The following is a 15,670-nucleotide window of genomic DNA, read 5'->3' as shown; positions in this document are numbered from 1 at the left end:
TATAATAAAGCCATTTTCAAGTAATTTGTGCTAAATTACCTCATTAGCGAGTGGGAGAAGAATAGTGCTAATTCAGTGCCAAGGTAATAAATACCCACCAGAAGGCAAAGCTACTTCTTGTTTCTTTGGTGGGTTCCCAGGTTTTTCTCTACAGTGACATAGCATCTATAAGCATTTCATTGTGTATGTGGAAAACATGGGGAGGTCTTGGATCAAGACACACCGCACCTTGTCCATGAGCATGTGATTATCAAAGAGAAGTCTTATAAATGGAATGAGCTTAGCTGAATGATTCATGAATCCACCTTATAAAATTAACCACAGAGATGCCACTCTTCAATCCTCAAACCTAAAGAGACATAAAACTAGGAATATCAGAGACTGTGTGTGTGTGTGTGTGTGTGTGTGTGTGTATGTAATACTTGCTTATAGAAAAATTTATCTCTATCATATATCTACAAAGTTCTATCTATCTATCTATCTATCTATCTATCTATCTATCTATCTATCTATCTATCTATCTATTTGCTTAAACTCTTTCAAAGACCGGTATACCTAAAGACTCAGGGCTAAGGTTGGCACAGTTGCTTGGGGTGACTGGAAGCTCCAGACACTGCTACTTCAGTTTGGGTGCCATAAATAGAAGAGAATTCATACCCTATGCTCAAACAGTCAGTCTTTTTCCTCTATTGCAAGTGAGTCCAGTACATTTTTAAAGAGGCCAGTGAAATCGCTTTATCTGGATTTCATTTCCTACTTTAGCATATTTGCTAGTTCTTGGCACTAGGGGGCGTATGTGTGAAAGGATAGAGGTCAGTTCTTTGTTCCTTCTCAAGCTTATTTTACAGATTTTTGTGTAATTTCCGAGACAGAGGAGCCCATTGTCACTAAAAGTATTGGGGGAGCTATGCTAACATCATGTTGCTTTCATGGCTTCAAAGTGACAGCTACTCCTTACCCTTTGCAAATCTTGGGACAACTTTTTTCCTGGGGTTACCAGGAAGTTAACAAAGATTCACACTTACATATCTGCCAATTACAGCCAGTCGGAGGAAAGAATGATAAAATAACAACAACAGACTGTCAAAGAATTGTATATTTTATAGTGGTATATCATATTCTGGTGTCTCTAATTATTCATTTGTTCTTTAAAAAATGTTATGGTTTATAGTGCTAGAGTATGAAATGATATACACAAACAGGGTCCTGGGCTCAGGTTGGTTGTGAAACGAATAACTACCAAGATGAAGGAAGCATGGTTGCCAAGGAAACACATAACCAAGCATTATACTCCTGGGTGCAAAGCTCTGTGAGGCTTTCTTTTGGGACATTAGGTAAAAGGTAGAAGAGAATGTGGCAGATCCTAGTGTTGGGGAATGTTGTGTACAGAAGGCCACAGCACATGTGAAAACTGGGAAGTAAGTGTGAGAGAGCAACTGCTGTATCTATTTCCATTCCTGCCAACTGAAACCCTTTACCTATAAAGTAGGTTTCCCCCATCTCTCCTACTCTCAGCCTCTGGCTGACATCCATCTATTTTCTACCTCCTTGGACTCATCTATTCTGGTTATGCCATATAAATGGAACTACTGATCAGTGATATTTTTGGTGTACCTTTTTCACTCTGCAACATGTTTCAGATGTTCATCTGTGCTGTAGCATGTATCAGTATTTCATGCCAAATATTTCTTTGCATGTATCTACTAATATATGCTTTACATTCATTTATCCATTAATGTTTGTCATTTCTATTTTAGCTATTGTGTATAGGCCTGATATGAACACACATGCACACATACTTCTTTCTTTCCTCTCAGTCCTTTAGGTATACACCTAAGAGTGCAATTGAAGGGTTATATGATGATTATGTTTAACTTTTGGAGAAAAGATCCAATTCTCTTTGACACTCCTATTGGAGATAATTGTATGTTTGATAATAAAAACTATTTATCTATTTATACCCCCCTCTCTTTGCATGTGTGTGTGTGTGTGTGTGTGTGTGTGTGTGTGTGTGTGTGAGTGTGTGTGTGTTTGTGTTTCATGTACCATGACATATGTGGTTGAAGACAACTTTGTGAATTGGTTTTCTGGTTTTCTCTTTCCTCTATGGGATCACAGGCTTGCACAAGTAAGTGCTTTACCTGCTGAGCTGTCTCGTTATCCTTTTCTTAGCCATATAGTTTGCATGGATTTGGAAACTTAAACTTGACTAACCCTTTGTGGTTACCTCACTAATTATAGTTACCCCAGCAATTATAATGACCTCAGTGAGGCAAATACTGTCATAAGTCTTTAAAGGAATAAAACCTAGGAATTCTTGGGGCATGGACTCCAATCTCCAAGACAACAATGCCTAGTAGCAATGATGTCTTCCAATTTATAGATGCATAAACCAAGACCCAAAAGGATAAAGCACTTGTTTAGTGCCACACGACTTCTGTGGGTAGAATCCAAAGCTTTAAATGTCCGACTCCAGAAAAAATCTTTTTCCTATTCTGTGTGACCTTCTCAAGAAGTTCCTATGCTGCCATCACCCACTGTGTAGCTGGGTTTTAGGATTTCTACAGTGAGCTACAGTCATATAGGATAAGGGGACCTCAAGCTGAGGGGACTGGAGAGATGGTTCAGCGGTTAAGAGCACTGACTGCTCTTCCAGAGGTCCTGAGTTCAAATCCCAGCAACCACATGGTGGCTCACAACCATCTGTAATGGAATCTGATGCCCTTTTCTGGTGTGTCTGAAGACGGTTACAGTGTACTCACATACATAAAATAAATAAATCTTTTTTTTTTTTTGGTTCCTTTTTTCGGAGCTGGGGACCGAACCCAGGGGCTTGCGCTTCCTAGGCAAGCGCTCTACCACTGAGCTAAATTCCCAACCCCAAAATAAATAAATCTTAAAAAAGAAAGAAGGAAGGAAAGAAAGAAAGAAAGGAAAGAAGAAAGAAAGGAAGGAAGGAAGAAAGAAAGAAAGAAAGAAAGAAAGAAAGAAAGAAAGAAAGAAAGGTAAGCAAGTCAGGGAAGCAAAACCAGTAAACAGGTTTCCTCCATGGTCCCTGCTTCAAGCTCCTGCTTTGAATTTTTGCCTGGGCTTCCCTCGATGATAAGCTGTAAGCTAAATAAATCCTTTCTTCTCCAGGCTGATTTTGGTCGGGTTTTATTATACCAACAGGACGCAAACTAGAACAGTATACTGGGGAATGCTCAGCTCAGTTGAGAATCAGATAATTCCAATTCTTTACTAGTAGAATAGGGATATGCCTCCATTTGGATTTTTCACTTAACATTTAACTGATAATTATGGTTATGCAGAGAGCCACATTATACAGCTTAAGATGATACAGAAGGAAGTGGATTTAGAATTCCTTATTGAAAGAGGTGGGTATTGGCTTCCTCCTTAAGATATCAATAAAGTCCCATACCCGCGGATCCTGGCCCGCAGCAGCTCTCTGCTCCCAAACCCCGGGGGAGAGAGACCTCACCGCCTGGTCAGGTGGGCACTCCTGAGGCTGCGGAGCGGAGGAGACCACCAACACTGCCCACCCCTGCCCACATCCCTGGCCCAAGAGGAAACTGTGTAGGGCCTCTGGGTTCCCGTAGGGGAGGGCCCAGGAGCGGCAGGACCCCTGCGCCTGAGACACCGCCGGAACCTGAAGGAAACAGACCGGATAAACAGTTCTCTGCACCCAAATCCCGTGGGAGGGAGAGCTAAACCTTCAGAGAGGCAGACAAGCCTGGGAAACCAGAAGAGACTGCTCTCTGCACACACATCTCAGACGCCAGAGGAGAACACCAAACCCCATCTGGAACCCTAGTGCACGGAGGCTCCCGGAAAGGGCGGCGCATATCTTCCTGGTTGCTGCCACCGCAGAGAACTCGTGGGCAGTGCCCCGTGAGCAAACTTGGGCCTCGGGACCACAGGTAGGACCAACTTTTCTGCTGCGGGTGACCTGCCTGGTGAACTCAAGACACAGGCCCACAGGAACAGCTGAAGACCTGTAGAGAGGAAAAACTACACACCCGAAAGCAGAACACTCTGTCCCCATAACTGGCTGAAAGAGAGGAAAACAGGTCTACAGCACTTCTGACACACAGGCTTATAGGACAGTCTAGCCACTGTCAGAAATAGCAAAACAAAGTAACACTAGAGATAATCTGATGGCGAGAGGCAAGCGCAGGAACCCAAGCAACAGAAACCAAGACTACATGGCATCATCGGAGCCCAATTCTCCCACCAAAATAAACATGGAATATCCAAACACACCAGAAAAGCAAGATCTAGTTTCAAAATCATATTTGATCATGATGCTGGAGGACTTCAAGAAAGACGTGAAGAACTCCATTAGAGAACAAGTAGAAGCCTACAGAGAGGAATCGCAAAAATGCCTGAAAGAATTCCAGGAAAACATAAATAAACAAGTAGAAACCCATAGAGAGGAGACACAAAAATCCCTGAAAGAATTCCAGGAAAACACAATCAAACACTTGAAGGAATTAAAAATGGAAATAGAAGCAATCAAGAAAGAACACATGGAAACAACCCTGGATATAGAAAATCAAAAGAAGAGACAAGGAGCTGTAGATACAAAGCTTCACCAACAGAATACAAGAGATGGAAGAGAGAATCTTGGGAGCAGAAGATTCCATAGAAATCATTGACTCAACTGTCAAAGATAATGTAAAGCAGAAAAAGCTACTGGTCCAAAACATACAGGAAATCCAGGACTCAATGAGAACATCAAACCTAAGGATAATAGGTATAGAAGAGAGTGAAGACTCCCAGCTCAAAGGACCAGTAAATATCTTCAACAAAATCATAGAAGAAAACTTCCCTAACCTAAAAAAAGAGATACCCATAGGCATACAAGAAGCCTACAGAACTCCAAATAGATTGGACCAGAAAAGAAACACCACCCGTCACATAATAGTCAAAACACCAAACGCACAAAATAAAAAAGAATATTAAAAGCAGTAAGGGAAAAAGGTCAAGTAACATATAAAGGCAGACCTATCAGAATCACACCAGACTTTTCGCCAGAAACTATGAAGGCCAGAAGATCCTGGACAGATGTCATACAGACCCTAAGAGAACACAAGTGCCAGCCCAGGCTACTGTATCCTGCAAAACTCTCAATTAACATAGATGGAGAAACCAAGATATTCCAGGACAAAACCAAATTTACACAATATTTTCTACAAATCCAGCACTACAAAGGATAATAAATGGTAAAGCCCAACATAAGGAGGCAAGCTATACCCTAGAAGAAGCAAGAAACTTATCATCTTGGCAACAAAACAAAGAGAAGAAAAGCACACAAACATAACCTCACATCCAAATATGAATATAACAGGAAGCAATAATCACTATTCCTTAATATCTCTCAACATCAATGGCCTCAACTCCCCAATAAAAAGACATAGATTAACAAACTGGATACGCAATGAGGACCCTGCATTCTGCTGCCTATAGGAAACACACCTCAGAGACAAAGACAGACACTACCTCAGCGTGAAAGGCTGGAAAACAACTTTCCAAGCAAATGGTCGGAAGAAGCAAGCTGGAGTAGCCATTCTAATATCAAATAAAATCAATTTTCAATTAAAAGTCATCAAAAAAGATAAGGAAGGACACTTCATATTCATCAAAGGAAAAATCCACCAAGATGAACTCTCAATCCTAAATATCTATGCCCCAAATACAAGGGCACCTACATATGTAAAAGAAACCTTACTAAAGCTCAAAACACACATTGCACCTCACACAATAATAGTGGGAGATTTCAACACCCCACTCTCATCAATGGACAGATCATGGAAACAGAAATTAAACAGAGACGTAGACAGACTAAGAGAAGTCATGAGCCAAATGGACTTAACAGATATTTATAGAACATTCTATCCTAAAGCAAAAGGATATACATTCTTCTCAGCTCCTCATGGTACTTTCTCCAAAATTAACCATATAGTTGGTCAAAAAACGGGCCTCAACAGGTACAGAAAGATAGAAATAATCCCATGCGTGCTATCAGACCACCACGGCCTAAAACTGGTCTTCAATAACAATAAGGGAAGAATGCCCACATATACGTGGAAATTGAACAATACTCTACTCAATGATAACGTAGTCAAGGAAGAAATAAAGAAAGAAATTAAAAACTTTTTAGAATTTAATGAAAATGAAGGTACAACATACCCAAACTTATGGGACACAATGAAAGCTGTGCTAAGAGGAAAACTCATAGCGCTGTGTGCCTGCAGAAAGAAACAGGAAAGAGCATATGTCAGCAGCTTGACAGCACACCTAAAAGCTCTAGAGCAAAAAGAAGCAAATACACCCAGGAGGAGTAGAAGGCAGGAAATAATCAAACTCAGAGCTGAAATCAACCAAGTAGAAACAAAAAGGACCATAGAAAGAATCAACAGAACCAAAAGTTGGTTCTTTGAGCAAATCAACAAGATAGATAAACCCTTAGCCAGACTAAGGAGAGGACCCAGAGAGTGTGTCCAAATTAACAAAATCAGAAATGAAAAGGGAGACATAACTACAGAATCAGAGGAAATTCAAAAAATCATCAGATCTTACTATAAAAGCCTATATTCAACAAAACTTGAAAATCTTCAGGAAATGGACAATTTCCTAGACAGATACCAGGTACCGAAGTTAAATCTGGAACAGATAAACCAGTTAAACAACCCCATAACTCCTAAGGAAATAGAAGCAGTCATTAAAGGTCTCCCAACCAAAAAGAGCCCAGGTCCAGACGGGTTTAGTGCAGAATTCTATCAAACCTTCATAGAAGACCTCATACCAATATTATCCAAACTATTCCACAAAATTGAAACAGATGGATCACTCCCGAATTCCTTCTATGAAGCCACAATTACTCTTATACCTAAACCACACAAAGACCCAACAAAGAAAGAGAACTTCAGACCAATTTCCCTTATGAATATCGATGCAAAAATACTCAATAAAATTCTGGCAAACCGAATCCAAGAGCACATCAAAACAATCATCCACCATGATCAAGTAGGCTTCATCCCAGGCATACAGGGATGGTTTAATATACGGAAAACCATCAACGTGATCCATTATATAAACAAACTGAAAGAATAAAACCACATGATCATTTCATTAGATGCTGAGGAAGCATTTGACAAAATTCAACACCCCTTCATGATAAAAGTCCTGGAAAGAATAGGAATTCAAGGCCCATACCTAAACATAGTAAAAGCCATATACAGCAAACCAGTTGCTAACATTAAACTAAATGGAGAGAAACTTGAAGCAATCCCACTAAAATCAGGGACTAGACAAGGCTGCCCACTCTCTCCCTACTTATTCAATATAGTTCTTGAAGTTCTAGCCAGAGCAATCAGACAACAAAAGGAGGTCAAGGGGATACAGATCGGAAAAGAAGAAGTCAAAATATCACTATTTGCAGATGATATGATAGTTTATTTAAGTGATCCCAAAAGTTCCACCAGAGAACTCCTAAAGCTGATAAACAACTTCAGCAAAGTGGCTGGGTATAAAATTAACTCAAATAAATCAGTAGCCTTCCTCTACACAAAAGAGAAACAAGCCGAGAAAGAAATTAGGGAAACGACACCCTTCATAATAGACCCAAATAATATAAAGTACCTCGGTGTGACTTTAACCAAGCAAGTAAAAGATCTGTACAATAAGAACTTCAAGACACTGAAGAAAGAAATTGAAGAAGACCTCAGAAGATGGAAAGATCTCCCATGCTCATGGATTGGCAGGATTAATATAGTAAAAATGGCCATTTTACCAAAAGCAATCTACAGACTGAATGCAATCCCCATCAAAATACCAATCCAATTCTTCAAAGAGTTAGACAGAACAATTTGCAAATTCATCTGGAATAACAAAAAACCCCCGATAGCTAAAACTATCCTCAACAATAAAAGGACTTCTGGGGGAATCACTATCCCTGAACTCAAGCAGTATTACAGAGCAATAGTGATAAAAACTGCATGGTATTGGTACAGAGACAGACAGATAGACCAATGGAATAGAATTGAAGACCCAGAAATGAACCCACACACCTATGGTCACTTGATTTTTGACAAAGGAGCCAAAACCATCCAATGGAAAAAAGATAGCATTTTCAGCAAATGGTGCTGGTTCAACTGGAGGTCAACATGTAGAAGAATGCAGATTGATCCATGCTTATCACCCTGTACAAAGCTTAAGTCCAAGTGGATCAAGGACGTCCACATCAAACCTGATACACTCAAACTAATAGAAGAAAAACTAGGGAAGCATCTGGAACACATGGGCACTGGAAAAAATTTCCTGAACAAAACACCAATGGCTTATGCTCTAAGATCAAGAATCGACAAATGGGATCTCATAAAACTGCAAAGCTTCGGTAAGGCAAAGGACACTGTGGTTAGGACAAATCGGCAACCAACGGATTGGGAAACGATCTTTACCAATCCTACAACAGATAGAGGCCTAAGAACTCAAGAAGTTAGACCGCAGGGAGACAAATAACCCTATTAAAAAATGGGGTTCAGAGCTAAACAAAGAATTCACAGCTGAGGAATGCTGAATGGCTGAGAAACACCTAAAGAAATGTTCACTATCTTTAGTCATAAGGGAAATGCAAATCAAAACAACCCTGAGATTTCACCTCACACCAGTGAGAATGGCTAAGATCAAAAACTCAGGTGACAGCAGATGCTGGCGAGGATGCGGAGAAAGAGGAACACTCCTCCATTGTTGGTGGGATTGCAGACTGGTAAAACCATTCTGGAAATCAGTCTGGAGGTTCCTCAGAAAATTGGACATTGAACTGCCTGAGGATCCAGCTATACCTCTCTAGGGCATATACTCAAAAGATGCCCCAACATATAAAAAAGACACGTGCTCCACTATGTTCATCGCATCCTTATTTATAATAGCCAGAAGCTGGAAAGAGCCCAGATGCCCTTCAACAGAGGAATGGATACAGAAAATGTGGTACATCTACGCAATGGAATATTACTCAGCTATCAAAAACAACGGCTTTATGAAATTTGTAGGCAAATGGTTGGAACTGGAAAATATCATCCTGAGTGAGCTAACCCAATCACAGAAAGACATACATGGTATGCACTCACTGATAAGTGGCTATTAGCCCAAATGCTTGAATTACCCTAGATGCCTAGAACAAATGAAACTCAAGGCGGATGATCAAAATGTGAATGCTTCACTCCTTCTCTAAAAGGGGAACAAGAATACCCTTGGCAGGGAAGAGAGAGGCAAAGATTAAAACAGAGACTGAAGGAACACCCATTCAGAGCCTGCCCCACATGTGGCCCATACATATACAGCCACCCAATTAGACAAGATGGATGAAGCAAAGAAGTGCAGACCGACAGGAGCCGGATGTAGATCGCTCCTGAGAGACACAGCCAGAATACAGCAAATACAGAGGCGAATGCCAGCAGCAAACCACTGAACTGAGAATAGGACCCCCGTTGAAGGAATCAGAGAAAGAACTGGAAGAGCTTGAAGGGGCTCGAGACCCCATATGTACAACAATGCCAAGCAACCAGAGCTTCCAGGGACTAAGCCACTACCTAAAGACTATACATGGACTGACCCTGGACTCTGACCTCATAGATAGCAATGAATATCCTAGTAAGAGCACCAGTGGAAGGGGAAGCCCTGGGTCCTGCTAAGACTGAACCCCCAGTGAACTAGACTGTTGGGGGTAGGGCGGCAATGGGGGGAGGGTTGGGAGGGGAACACCCATAAGGAAGGGGAGGAGGGAGGGGGATGTTTGCCCGGAAACCAAAGAATTATTATTAAGTATTAAATAAATTTAAAAAAAATATTAAATTCCAATTTCAACAAAAATATCAATAACGTTTGGTCGCAGCTAGGAAAAAAAAAAGAAAGAGGTGGGTATTTGCTTACAGAAGAGACAGATATAATGAAGGGCATTCCAATATCAGTGTTTATGAGAACATGTAAAAACCATACACAAGAGAATTAGAAACACAGGAAATTGGGGCACTCAAAGCTGCTATGGGTGGGGAGGGGAGAAGGGATGATAATGAGACACTAAAAGTGGCTTGAAATAGAAGACTTCTCTATGCTGTGGATACTCCTGAAGATGGTCCTTCATTCAGAAGTGATGCTCTTCCAGGAGTCAGATCTCAGCAGGTGCAGAGACATCAGCAGGACTGTGAAGCTTTTCGAGAATTATGTGGATTTCTGTGTTGGTATATTAGAAGTGACAACCACCAGAATCACAGAATGTCAATACTGTGATACAATTAGCCCTTAAGGGATGGATGGCCTTAGCATCACATATTGGAAAGACTAAGAGCTCTCTAAACTTCAAAATTGAGAATTGGTCCTGAAAGGCAGATTTGCAGAATCAGGGGTCCTATAGAAGGCTTGAGAGGATCTTCTGCTGCAGGAATGTTGCAAAAACATCTTTAGATATACTTAGCCAAGATCAAAGGGTTTTACTTAAATATGCCTTTCTAACACACTGTGATGGCTGTATTTGAGTTCACGGATAAACATGCTTTAAAAAGTCTCAGTTGCTCTTTGCAAATCTATTCTATGACTTGGGCTAGTGTATTCTCAATTTTTAAAGCCATTTGAAGATCCAAGACGTTGGATCTTTCAGGTAAGATTGAGGGGTCCAGCATAGACACACCAGTTACACAGCTGGCCCTATAAAATGGGTTTGAATAAAGCATTTCTCCCATATTCAAGGTCTTGATGGGCACACCGTGTTGCTCTGTCCATAAAATGAGTTCCTAAAAATGTAAGAGCCAGCTTTTAAGATGATGAGCATATGAAAGGTTCAGTTACTAGGGTGTGAATAGGAGATGGCCCCACAGGCTTGTGTGTTGAAGTCTTCATTCCCATTACTGGTTTTATTGTAGAAGGAGCTGTGAAACCAAGTTGGAGAAAGGCGTTTACTGGAGGCATGTGCTTGGGGCTCTGTATTTTCCTCACCTTTTCCTGTCTGTCTCCTTCTGCTTTCTGGCTGCCTGCAGTGAGCAGCGTTGCTCTCTCCTGTTCTTCCAGGATGATGTTCTCCCTCACCACACCCTGGCAACTGCAGGGCTAGCCAACCATGCACGGAAACCACGAGGCCACATGAATCTCCCCTCCTTCCACATTAGTTCTCTCAGATATGCATCATGGTAATAAGACTCTAATACATTAATCTTCCTGGTTTCAGTTTATTCATCTATGCTCCTTAATTTCCCTAGAACACTACAAAGAAGAACTGGAATTCTTGTCCTTTTGGAAGTGTAAGTACTGGAGGATATCCTTAGACGTCGCTGTAGTAGGAAGCCTGTGGCCCAGGAGCACAGGTAGTTTCTTCAGAGAAAGTTCTAACAAGGAGAAGCACATCTTTGAAACAGCTTACAAAATGACCAAACTGGCTCGAAAGCACAAGTGTATGTGTCGCTAGGGAGAGGGCAGCCTGACGACACGGAACTTTGCATAGAGGGTGACCTCATGGACACTGACAGCTTGGAGTGGTTGGAAGGTCTAGGTTATGAGGGCCCACTGTTGGATGATGGGTCGTTGTTGCAAGCAGTCTATGCTGGAGCTGCTTCCCCTAAGTTTACCAAACTCTCTGCTTGTCTGAATTATGAGTCCTCCATAAACTAGAAGAAAATGTGCAGACGACTAGCAGTTCAAGTGAAGTTGAAGAATTCCAGCTTGAGGTGAGTGGGATACTTGGGGGAGATGAACTGCCATATTCTTCTCTGGGGATGTAACCAAGCGCCTTCTTGTTCAGACGAGCTGCCTCCTTTTGCTCACATACCTCATCTCAGAACCAGAAGCTGCTGGAGTGCTCAGTGTGAATGCTCCTCAAAGATAAGTGCTCAAGGAGGAGGTGGTAGTGAGGGTTTGGAGAGTTGAAAGGCATAGATATTGCTCTAGGGATGTCCAAACCTCCAGCCAATATAACTATGTTCCAGTTCTTCAGTGGGAATGAGAAAAAAATTAAAGGAAACATTAGCAAAAGTTCCAGCTAATCCTGTGGGAAAGCCATTATTGAAGAAGCCAATGGGACCAGCCCACTGGGAAAAGATAGAAGCCATTCACCAAGCCATAGCCAATGAATACAAAGTCCAGAGGACGTTTGGATGTCATTGTCCAGTCCTCTGGCTGGTCTGACCTAGCTAAGAGTCAGACAGAAAAATTAGCTAAAGTTTAGCAGCCCAAGCGTTCTGTCTTGTCTCCTAAAGGTACTATTTCCGTTGCTCATCTTTTGGCCACCAGACAAGACTTGTCAAAGATTTTAAGGACAAGTAATGGGTCCATAGGAGAAAAGACTGCCTGTGCCATTAATAAGGTGTTGATGGGCAGGGTGTCTGACAGAGGTGGCAGACCTAGTGAAATTGAACCCCTGCTTCCAAAGATGCCACCGTGGCAGAAAAGACAAGATGGCCCCCAGCAGCAAGCAGGAGGCTGAGGTGGAGGGAGATTTGGTTATAAACATTCCTCATATGGAGGACGAGGAGGTCATGAACAAGGAGGGTGAGGTGGATGTGGTGGCTATGACCATGGTGGGTGAGGGGGAGGAAGAGGAAAAAAGCATCAAGGAGGCTGGCCAGATGGAGGGAGTGGAGGTGGAGGTGGCTACCAGGATGGCGGTTATCGAGATCCGGGCTTCCAGCCTGGTGGCTATCATGGTGGCCACAGCAGTGGCTATCAAGGGGGTGGAGATGGTGGTTTCCAAACATCTTCATATAGAGGAAGTGGATACCAGGGCAGTGGATACCAGCAGGACAATAGATACCAAGATGGTGGGCACCATGGCGAATAAGGCAGTGGTCTTGGGGGAAGAGGTGGTTGAGGAGGTCTGGAAGGATGGGGAAGCCAGGGATGAGGCTGGGGAGGAAGAAGAATCCAGACTTAACACTAGGGGGCCAGTTTGAACAGCATTTCCAACATGGAGGCTATCAGTATAGTCATTCTGGATTTGGACAAGGAAGACATCATACTAGTTGAGGCTACAGAATCTTATATTTTGCTAGAACTCAAGTAATAGAAACTTAGTTTCAGCATCCTGAATCCAACATCTATGTGGCAAGCATACTCCTGCTTAGGATAACCATTTGCTAGTCTCCATTCAAGTCTTTCTCTCTTTTTATTACTAAGAAGTTTTACATAACACTGTTTATTTAAGAAACATATCTTCTTTCTATGAAAAACTAATTTTAAAGGCAATTTAAGTTGCTTTTAATTGACCAGTAGACGAATCCAGTTGGAACATACATGCTTTTCTGAAGAAATTACTTGAATAAAATAGTTTTCAATATGCAAGTTTTGAAAATGAGAATTTGCCTAGACTTTTTTTTTTATATTTACTGCTAGGAAACCTTCCTTATATTAACAACCCCTTTGTGTTTTTCGTAAACCATCTCTATTCTCCTGGCATAGCTCTGCCCTGATTGCATTTTATTCAGAGAGATTTCATCACCTTTCTTTCTGACAGATCTGTAGGATTGGTCCCTATTACGTGAGCTCTTTTGCAGATAGCACAGTAGCCTTACCTGTTGGTGGAATACTGAACCATATGCTCCTCCAAAATCCACGAACACGGCCAAAATCCATAAAAACGACAAAAGCAAATGAAGTTGTGACCTGTAGTACCCACCTGTAGGCGCTTAGTTACGTATAGCAACTCAAACAGACCTGCATCCATCTGAAACAAAAGTTCCTCCTTCGACCTCGTTTTTACTTGAAATTCGCTAGGAGAAATGGTGAGCAGACTGTTTTATGCACTAGCTACAAATACAGGTTTGCTTGCTTTAGGCAAGAGACCTCTCTTGTGATGGAAGCACACTACGAAGTGAGATCGAGTCCTGCTCAGTGCAGGAGGCCCTACATTATTGCTGCAGCAGACAGAAGCCTGGCTGACTCACTCTCCACGTCTATACTGAAATCACTCGATGCTTCTGCTGGTTGTTTGTACATGCAAACACTGTCAAGCTGTGATACAAAGTGGCTGGAGGTGTGTTCTGTGTGAGAGGTGAGCAATAAAGTACCTGTACATTAAACAGCAACAACAACATGAAAACAAAATGGCCGAACTGTACTTATTGCAGTTGAGGGATGGTGGTTCCAACTGCAGCAGAACAGAAAGTTTCACCTATGAGGTCCAAATTGAACCTCTTCCAGGACCCCTTGAATGAGACCCATGGAGGTGGTGATGGTTGCAAAAGTAAGAGGAGTTCAATCATTCCAACATGTTGGGGTTATCTCACTCAAGGGATAGACAACCCTGAGCAGATTTAAATAGGGGATTATTTATATACCTTGCGAACAATTGGGGCAGAATTCAAACAATTGGTAACTAGGCAGGGTACTAAGTGCATTTGGTGGAGCGAAACATCTTTCAGATTGACACAGTGTCAATCTTTTCAAGGGGGGTCGGTTGGGAGTCACAGGTAGCTTTGTCTGACAGTTTGGCTTGCAGCTATCTCAGGAACTAAACCAGCTTTTTTTTTTCTTCCTGGAAGGGAGGGGCCCTTGTGCTCAGAGGTTTGTGGTGGGAACTTTCCCACTGGCCCCAAATTGATCCCAACTCTGGTTCTTTCACACCCTCTTTCTTTAGAATAGTGCTTCTAGAACAGCTTGCTTCAAGCTAATCCTTTTTATAGTGTATCTAGGGTTAGGTTGTTAACCGCTGGAGGTCTACCTTCTTTTCTTCTGGGCTCTTTCCTGCTCACCGACAGTCACAGACGCAGTCCCAGCATAGTACCCACATTTAATGCTGAGTGTTGGGACTTGAAGCGACTCTTGTCAGAGGCTCAAAATTTGTCAGATATGCCACAGAATAGATGACGAAGAATATCTTCTCAGCAATCTTTTCACAAAGGCAGGGTGAGTCTATCAGCCCTTCTACAATAGAGTTACCAGGGGAGTAAAGAGGCAACTGTAGGAAGGAAAATACCACATGGCGATCCCTGACGGTTCCAGACACTATGCAGACATTTCCCATATGCTATCAGGGCAGTTGGAGCCCAGTGGGTGAAATGACATGGACGTGTTTGGGAATCAGCTATGTAAGCATTCCTTTGAGACTGTGCTGAAGCCCTGAAATCCATTCCATGGCATCCCGCCTCTGGAGTGGTAAATAGCAAAGACCAGCTAGGTAGCCAGACCAAAACAGATTCCAACCACGATGGCCACTTGTGAACAGTTGGGGAAAGCTTTGACAAAGGTGGTAGCAGGAGCTCAAGGGCTGAAGGATCTAGGAATACATTTCCTTCCCTCTCATAGAGCACTGTGGGGATGATCAGTAACAGTGAGAAGGAGCCTGGAGGGTCTACTGCCCCTCTGGACCTTTTCTGTAGGTGGGAGGAAGATGTTAGAGAGTTTTAAAGATGCACGTTTTGGGATTGGAATATCATTCTGGCCACTGAGTGGAGATAGGAGAGTAGGGTGAGAGGTATTGGTGAACAGCACATTGCATGCTTTGGAAAATACTTTCATGTTAACTGCTGCTTAACTGTGATATAGAAACTGTGGTTAGGACAAATCGGCAACCAACAGATTGGGAAAAGATCTTTACCAATCCTACAACAGATAGAGGCCTAAGAACTCAAGAAGTTAGACCGCAGGGAGACAAATAACCCGATTAAAAAATGGGGTTCAGAGCTAA

General features: G+C 42.1%; 1 pseudogene; it reads left to right on the top strand.

Moving 5' to 3' along the window:
* The first annotated feature begins 11,592 nt into the window (after positions 1–11,592).
* On the top strand, positions 11,593–15,451 carry LOC134484905 (protein FAM98A-like; annotated as a pseudogene).
* Positions 15,452–15,670: the final 219 nt, after the last annotated feature.

This window comes from Rattus norvegicus, chromosome 1 (assembly GCF_036323735.1).
Source record: "Rattus norvegicus strain BN/NHsdMcwi chromosome 1, GRCr8, whole genome shotgun sequence".
Taxonomy (NCBI): domain Eukaryota; kingdom Metazoa; phylum Chordata; class Mammalia; order Rodentia; family Muridae; genus Rattus; species Rattus norvegicus.
The sequence above is the reverse complement of the archived record's forward strand: the minus strand, read 5'-3'. Positions and strand labels throughout refer to the sequence as shown.